This window comes from Rousettus aegyptiacus, unplaced genomic scaffold (assembly GCF_014176215.1).
Source record: "Rousettus aegyptiacus isolate mRouAeg1 unplaced genomic scaffold, mRouAeg1.p scaffold_m13_p_2, whole genome shotgun sequence".
Classification (NCBI taxonomy): Eukaryota; Metazoa; Chordata; class Mammalia; order Chiroptera; family Pteropodidae; genus Rousettus; species Rousettus aegyptiacus.
This window is the reverse complement of record NW_023416295.1, coordinates 37,181,254-37,188,806: the sequence shown is the minus strand read 5'-3', so window position 1 is coordinate 37,188,806 and position 7,553 is coordinate 37,181,254. Positions and strand designations below refer to the sequence as shown.

The window sequence follows — 7,553 nt, the reverse complement described above, 5'->3', positions numbered from 1 at the left end:
GCTTCGGTGCTGATGTTATTAAAGAAATCACATGAAGATTACCATGTCAACATAATTCATTCATTTTACAAAAGGTGTTGGCTGCCATCTCTTGGACTGTCTGAGAATTGTATTTTCATAAAACAAACAAATTAGAATTTCAGCCTTTAACATTGCTATAATTTCTTCAAAAAAGACAAGAAAGTTGTGACATTATTTATATGTACTTGATTATCTCACTAAAAAGCTTACTTATAAAACATTTATACATGTGGTTAAATTTCCCTGAATGTGTTGAAAAGAGGTTTATTCAAACAAGTGGCCAAAAAAAAAAAAAAAAAAAAAAAGAGTGTACATTATCCTAACTTTAAACTTTACGTTTTTATTTACTAGTTGCACACTCCCACTTTCTGAGTCTTCCATCTTATAACATAGTTATGGCTATAAAACTAGTCACTTCTAATGAATTCATAAGTTGCCAAGCCTGGATCAGTCCTTCTGAAGTTAGTTATTAATGTGAATCCTCAAAATATAAATCATTTTTATATAATATGTAATATTTATATATGATAATAATTACAATCAAGTTTGTTTTTATTATGTGGACATAATACAATGAGACTAACAGGACAAAGAGAAGGCTTAATTATTGGTATAAAACTACAATCCAGGTAAACTATACTCATTTTATAGTAGTTAATGACAAAAATTCACATTTTAATTTCTTCACCATGCATGATTGCTTCTGTATGGCATCCGTTCAAATATTTTTTAAAATATTGTATAAATTAATACTTTCTATAAATTAAGGAGAAAGTACTTGAGATACCATGATCTCCATATATTTAGTTTTACTTAGGAAATCTTTAAAGTGTGAGACTATAAAAATTGAAACAACAGAATATTACAACAAAAACTGTTTATCTGTTATTTAAAAAGAAAACCTATAACAGCATTCAAATAATTAAATAAAAATTCTTAAGCTTTTCAAAGTAATATGTTAATAAGCTCAAACATCATAATTCCATTGAGCTGTGTGAAAAGTAGAAATCTTAATTGCCAATCAGTAAATTGCAAATGGCATGAAAATAAAAGAACATTTTGTCACTTTTTAAAACTTTGGTTTTCTATATTTAATGTGTCCTATTAAACAATTTGAGAAGGTAAAAAGAGCATCATTTAACGGCCTATCAGGTTGTAAAAATTGTTTGGGTATTCGAAATGATCTAACTTTAAAGTAATTTCTGTTATGTCGTTAAGTATGGCATATACTTGAATTCATAATCATTTGCTCTCACCAAGATCATCTAGGATGAGCTAACAGAAAAATTAAGGAATGGTGAGTCTAATATACAAATCATTTTGAATTCAAATTCATTTGTTTAAGTAAAATTCATATTGCTTGTCATCTTTCTTACGTAGGCAAAAACCTCAAGTGAAGGTGCAAACACATGAGAAGTCAAAAATACGTGAAAATAAAAATCGAATCTCAACAGTTGTTACCAAGAGAGAAGAAATTTGTTGGTACCTCTGGCTTAGTTGTAAACTCATTGTGACACCTGGTGGATATTGTTGAAAAGGCAAGTAATAGCCACTTGCTTCCAATACAAGCAGCCACTAAGCCACCTGTAGCTATCAAACACTTCTAAAATGGCTAACCTAAATTGAGATGTATGTTCAAAGACTTAATATGGAAAAAAGAAATGCATTATATCTCACTGGTAATGTTCTATATTGATTACACATTGAAATGATAATATTCTGAATATGTCTGTTAAACAAACTGTATTGTTAAAATTAATGTCACATTTCTATTCACTTATGTGGGTACTAAAAATTTTTAAGTTATATTTCTAATAGAAATATAAATACAAATATGAGCCACATAAATAACATCTAAGCCTTAGATATTATAAAGGTATAAAATTTCTCAGCTCGTGAAAATTGGAAGAATATTTGTAATTTAAGATATATGTTAGTAGGCAGAATTTTAAGATGACTGCCAATGATCCCCATACTTGTGTGATTTCTCCCTACCTTGAGTATGGGCATGATCCATGAATACGATGAGATATCATTCCCTTGATTAGGGTACAATATATGACAAAAATGAAGAGATTTTTGCATATGTAATTAAGGTCCTTAATTAGTTGACATTGAGTTAATCAAAAAGGAGATTACTCTGGGTGGGGTCTGCCCTAATCAGAGGCACCCTTAAAAGAGTCTCAAAGCAGCAATAGAAACTATCCTGTTGGCTTAGAGAGTCATAGCAAAGAATAACAGTCATTCTAGGGACTGAGGGCCTCAGATCTTCGGCTAGGAGAAACCAAATTCTACCAATAACCTGTGAGCCTGGACGAGGACTCAAACTTCAGACGACCTGCAGCTCTGTCTGACAGCTTCAATGCAGCCTCCTGGAGACTCTGAGACAGAGGCCCCAGCTAAGCTGTGCCTGGACTCCTGCCTGACCCACGGAAACTGCAAGACAATAAATATTGTTGTTTTAAACTACAAAGTTTGTGATAATTTGTTATGCAACAGTAGAAAACTAATACATTATGCCTTCGAGCCATTTTTTATTTTACTTTTTGTGTTATTGTATTGCTAATATAGTTCATGAGGTTTTTTCTTTTTCACCTAAGATGTAATCATCAAAATCAGCAATGAAAATCATCTTTATTATAGAACATACTTTATAACTTTATTGTCACATGTACTTTATCATAGCATATACAATGGAAACAGAAATAAATACAAGGAAATTATATAAAGTCTAATAGAAAACTCTGAGTAGAGCTGTGCGACTATGTAAATCATAGTAGCCCCAATTCAGAGCTTTTTTAAATTTAAAGCAGTGATACATTCTTTTTTCCTCATCATTTTGTGCTCTTTTGGTAGTGAATTTCTCTAGACTTCTAATGGTGAAGAAAATGGGTGCTAGTAAAGGGAAATCCAGGGTTCATGGAGAGTTGTGACCCCTAAACAGAACTCCTAATGATTTAAAATTTCCTCTATGAGAGACCTTCCGCTCTGCTGCCTTGAATTACTGAAATGTATACCATAGTCTTGACCTATGGGTCAATTCCTCAAATTGAAGATTAGCTCAAAGAATAGTGGCACACGAAGGGCTGTGCTCTGCAGCTTACAAACAATTCTGAAAGTGGTGGCTGTCGAATTTCCCCTCTTAACTTAGTATTCATCAAGCTTATAACTTTTCTATACTCTTGAGCCTTTGCAGACACATTTTGCTTTTCCTGTAATTAATTTTCTTTTGCTTCCATGCTGGGAAAAGGTCACCTCTCCTGTGAACTTTTCCCATTACCTTCTTTTGACTTCCAGGATAGCTTTTGCTTTTTCCCAGTTAAAGGTTTCTTCTGTTCAGTGAGGCCAACTAGGAGAACAAGTGTGACAACATGGTGTGGCAATTTTGTGATTTATCATCTCTACATTGATTTCATCAGAGTCAATGAGTGAAGCTGTAGGTTGGTAAAAAAAGTTCTCAAGTGCGCTTGGATATACACTCTTATACAAAAAATACTTTTCCCTTTGTTTCCTCTCTTGACCACTTCCCTTGGGATTGTGATTAGACCCGGGCCTTGGTTTCTCCCATTTGCATGTTATTATAATACAGGGAGCTACCTATCCCCCTTCTTGTTATAGCTCGCTAATATCTGCTGGCATTAAGCCAAAAAGTCTGTTTTCTCACTATCTTTGTATTTTAACTTCTGATTCTTAGAAGGCTTTGTTTCTTAATCTACTCTTTTACTATGTCAACACAATTCCAAAATACAATTAGATCTACTTCTATACCATATTACATTTCTTGTCACTCTAGGATGGAATTAATGGTTCTTAGTACTATAGTTTCAGAACACTCTGCAGACTTCCACTCCAGAATTTGCCATGTTGTAACTACTTAATGTCTATATCCACCATTAAACTAAAAACAGGGGCCATGCCTTGCTCAACATGGCATCCCTAATCTCAAAAAGGCAACAAAACACACCACCTAATTTAGCTTAATTAAAATGTTTAAGACAAGCTTGTATTATCACTAATACTAAACTTCCTATCCCTCTGCAATTAGCTGATTTCAGTTGGTTGAACCTATGGGGAAGGGGGAAGGTGAGGGAAGAGTAAGCATGAGGTTCCAACTCTTAGGTCTCCTCTCCAGCTCCCACACATCTCAGAGCCAGAACCTCTTTGATAAGTCTGTAATTGCTAAAAGTGTGACTTTTCTGTAGGTGAAACTGAAGTTGTGGTTTGTAGAAGAAGAAAGAGAGCAGGTGAAAAAGACATAGTTCTTAAGAAAAAGAGAAAGATTGAAACTATGCTCCAGTTTTCTACATTGAAGGTCATCAGTACCCTTGAGGTATTTTGGTTAGCATCACTTTTCATTACTATTGACATTTATTTTGATAATTATACTGTAGAACTGCTTTTCAAGTGAACACTTTGTGACTCCTATGCTTATCTGAGTTATTATCTCTTATGAGCTGAGCTATTGTTTGAGCCTGTCTCAAACAAGTTTATTGGCAATTGCAGTCTATTTGCCAACAATTTAAGAAGCACTCGTTTTAAACTAAAGCACACCCCAATCCTTAGATACAATCCTGCCTTGGGTTCAAAAAGCCAAATCAATAGACTCATTTGAATCCAAGGTTAACTCTAATCTTGAAACTATACTCATTCCTATTGATTAAACTTTTACTTTTGCTTTATACTGAAGAACAATAGGACCTTGGGAAGGCTAGAGGAAGAAGGCACCATAAATAATCTATTTTATGTCCCTTTGTAATACCAATAAATTCACATAATTTTTACTTCCAACTTCATTCAAAATATAATAGTGTTATTTTATTGTATATAAGAATTATTATTTTCTGATTGTTGAAAGCCTTTTTAAATACCAACTATTTTTAGTATTTCCAAAAAATATTGGGGGAACAAGAGGAAAGGGAATAAATTATATTTACTGCACATGAAACAGACATATTTCTATAAAATATGACAAGAAAAAAACGTGTGTTCATGGGTGCTAATTTCCAAGAATTAATCTGTTTTTAAGGAATTTTAATTTACGTTAGAATTGCCACTATAAAAGTACTTGATATTTTTCTTCTCTCTGCATTTTTCTTATGGATATTTTGATATCCTTTTTATTTTATGGTGAAAAAAGCAAACATACAAGTAAGTGTAGGGATTAATGATTCATAGAGCAAAACTGAAGTGTCCCAAAGAAGAAGGAATTCGGACTCAAGGTGGTCCAAGACTACAACATTGACTCTTGCTTGAGTTGCTGGCCTGTCAGCTTGCCGTACATATTTCGGGCTTGCTAACTCCCAAAAATCACAAGTCAATTTCTTATAACAACACACCACACACAAACATGTTCTTTGGAGAACTCTCACTAATCTAGTAGGTATGTGCCATATTTTCAACTACAAACAATGTATAAGAAATGTCAAATTCCATTATTTCTTCTACATCAAATTAATTCCAGCTCCAAGCTCCCATCTGACATGCCAGCAGGAAGTTCAACCTAGGTTCTTAAGACCTCAACTCTTCTTCCTGTCGTACCCACTGGCTTGGAATGGCGGGGAGGATATCCAGGATGCCAGTTCCAGAGCTTGCTTCAGGAATGCCGGTGACTTTCATTCTTTTGCTGTCTCATAAGCCTCTAGCTCATTCCCCCTTCCCTTTCTGCATTCTGTGTGTAAACCTCCATGGATACCTGATTGGTTCATCTAAGAAAGTTCCCCTCAATAAACCAGGCATTCTGGAAAGACACAAACAAGTCCAAGGGTGTTACTTTGGTAGCTGCCTTCCTTGCTGCACAATGAAAGACCCAAGGCCTGACGCTGATGGGAACTCTATGTAATGAAAATTGACTCAGCCTCTGCTAAACAGGGTAACAGACACAAGGTGTATTTTATTCCTTCAAGACAGACAGAAACTTGGTCTGTTCAACTGTGAACATTCAGTTTTCTACAAGACCTGCCTTATTGGTTACCATTGTTAAAAAGAATACCACAGTTCCAAAATGGTGTTAGTGGCTCATGACACCAAAACCCTACTTACTACCTGACCTAACTGCAGTTTCTACCTTTGCCAGAAATGCAATCCTAATCAACCAGTTTGGAATGTCTCAGATTACCTCATTGGTGTTTACTATTACATGAGCCTTCTCCTTCCTCCCCATCTCCCAAAGAAAGAAGAGGCAATCTGCATGATAAAACTTGTCATTCCCTCCCCGTCTCTCCCCGCCACCTCTGAAAGTCATGTCCTGGTCTGAAAATAATCCTTTTTTTTTCTTTTGCCAGTAACTACCCTACTGCACCCTTTTTACTATAAAAATCTTCAATTTTATACAACCCCTCAGAGTACCTTTCTAGTTACTTGATGGGATGCAGCCTTATTCATGAATTGCCTAATAAAGCCAATTAGATCCTCAAATTTACACAGCTGATTTTTGTTTTTTACCACCGTGCACAACAGTTCTCAAATTAGTTGGTCTCTTGACCACTTTGTGCTCTTAAAAATACTGGAAAACCAAAGAGCTTTCGTTTATGAGGGTTAATCTCTTGATATTTAGCATATTAGAAATTAGTACTGATATATTTATTTAATATTTATTCATTTTAAATTAACAATAATAAACATATTACACTTAACATAAATAGCATATTTTTATAAAAAATAACTATATCTTCCAGAACAAAAAAAAGAGTAGTATTGCTTTACATTTTTGCAAATCTCTTTTCACATCTGCCACTAGAAGATGATTGGATGCTCATATCTGCTTCTTGATTGACATATATGATGAAAATCTAGTCTCGCACAGATATATTGTTAAAGAGAAATATATTTTAATATTTTTCAAATAATTACAAAAAGCATTCTTTGATAATAAACCAAACTCAACAAATGGTACATTAAAATATCCTGTCTTCTCATTTGCCTAGATCTTTTATTTACATATAATTTTAACTCACTTGTTGGTCTTATGAAAAATATTAGTTTGTCTAGGGCCATGCCACCTTGAATAAGCTGGATCCTGTCTGATCTCGAAAGCTAAGCAGGGTCAGGCCTGGTTAGTACTTGGATGGGAGACCGCCTAGGAAGTCCAAGTGCTGTAGGCATAAAGAATTAAAAATAAGAGACTGTAAACTGACAAGGTCCTCGCAACCAAGGGTTACCTCACTATATCTATCTATCTATCTACCTATCTATCTATCTATCTATCTATCTATCAAAATGATTTAAAAATCACATTTGTATTTACCACCACCCATGTCATGAGAAAAATCTATGGGTATCGTGAAGCAGTCAAGTCACAGCAAGCCTACAGTGACAAATACGAGTTTTTCAAAACTCTAAATTTTGCTTGCAAGATTGAATTTTATCATTGGCAGTAAATAATGTTGATGGTTTTCTTTGAAGTGATAGTCTTACTTAGTTTTTTTTTTTTTTTCAAGAAAATATTTGCCAAGTACCCATCTGAATAACCATAATTCAAGTAAAAATTCTGATTCATAAGAAAAGCAACTAATTTAGCTTCCAACCCAACCATT

General features: G+C 34.1%; 1 pseudogene; it reads left to right on the top strand.

Moving 5' to 3' along the window:
- Positions 1–7,002: 7,002 nt before the first annotated feature.
- LOC118614857 lies at positions 7,003–7,121 on the top strand (annotated as a pseudogene).
- The last annotated feature ends 432 nt before the right edge of the window (positions 7,122–7,553 follow it).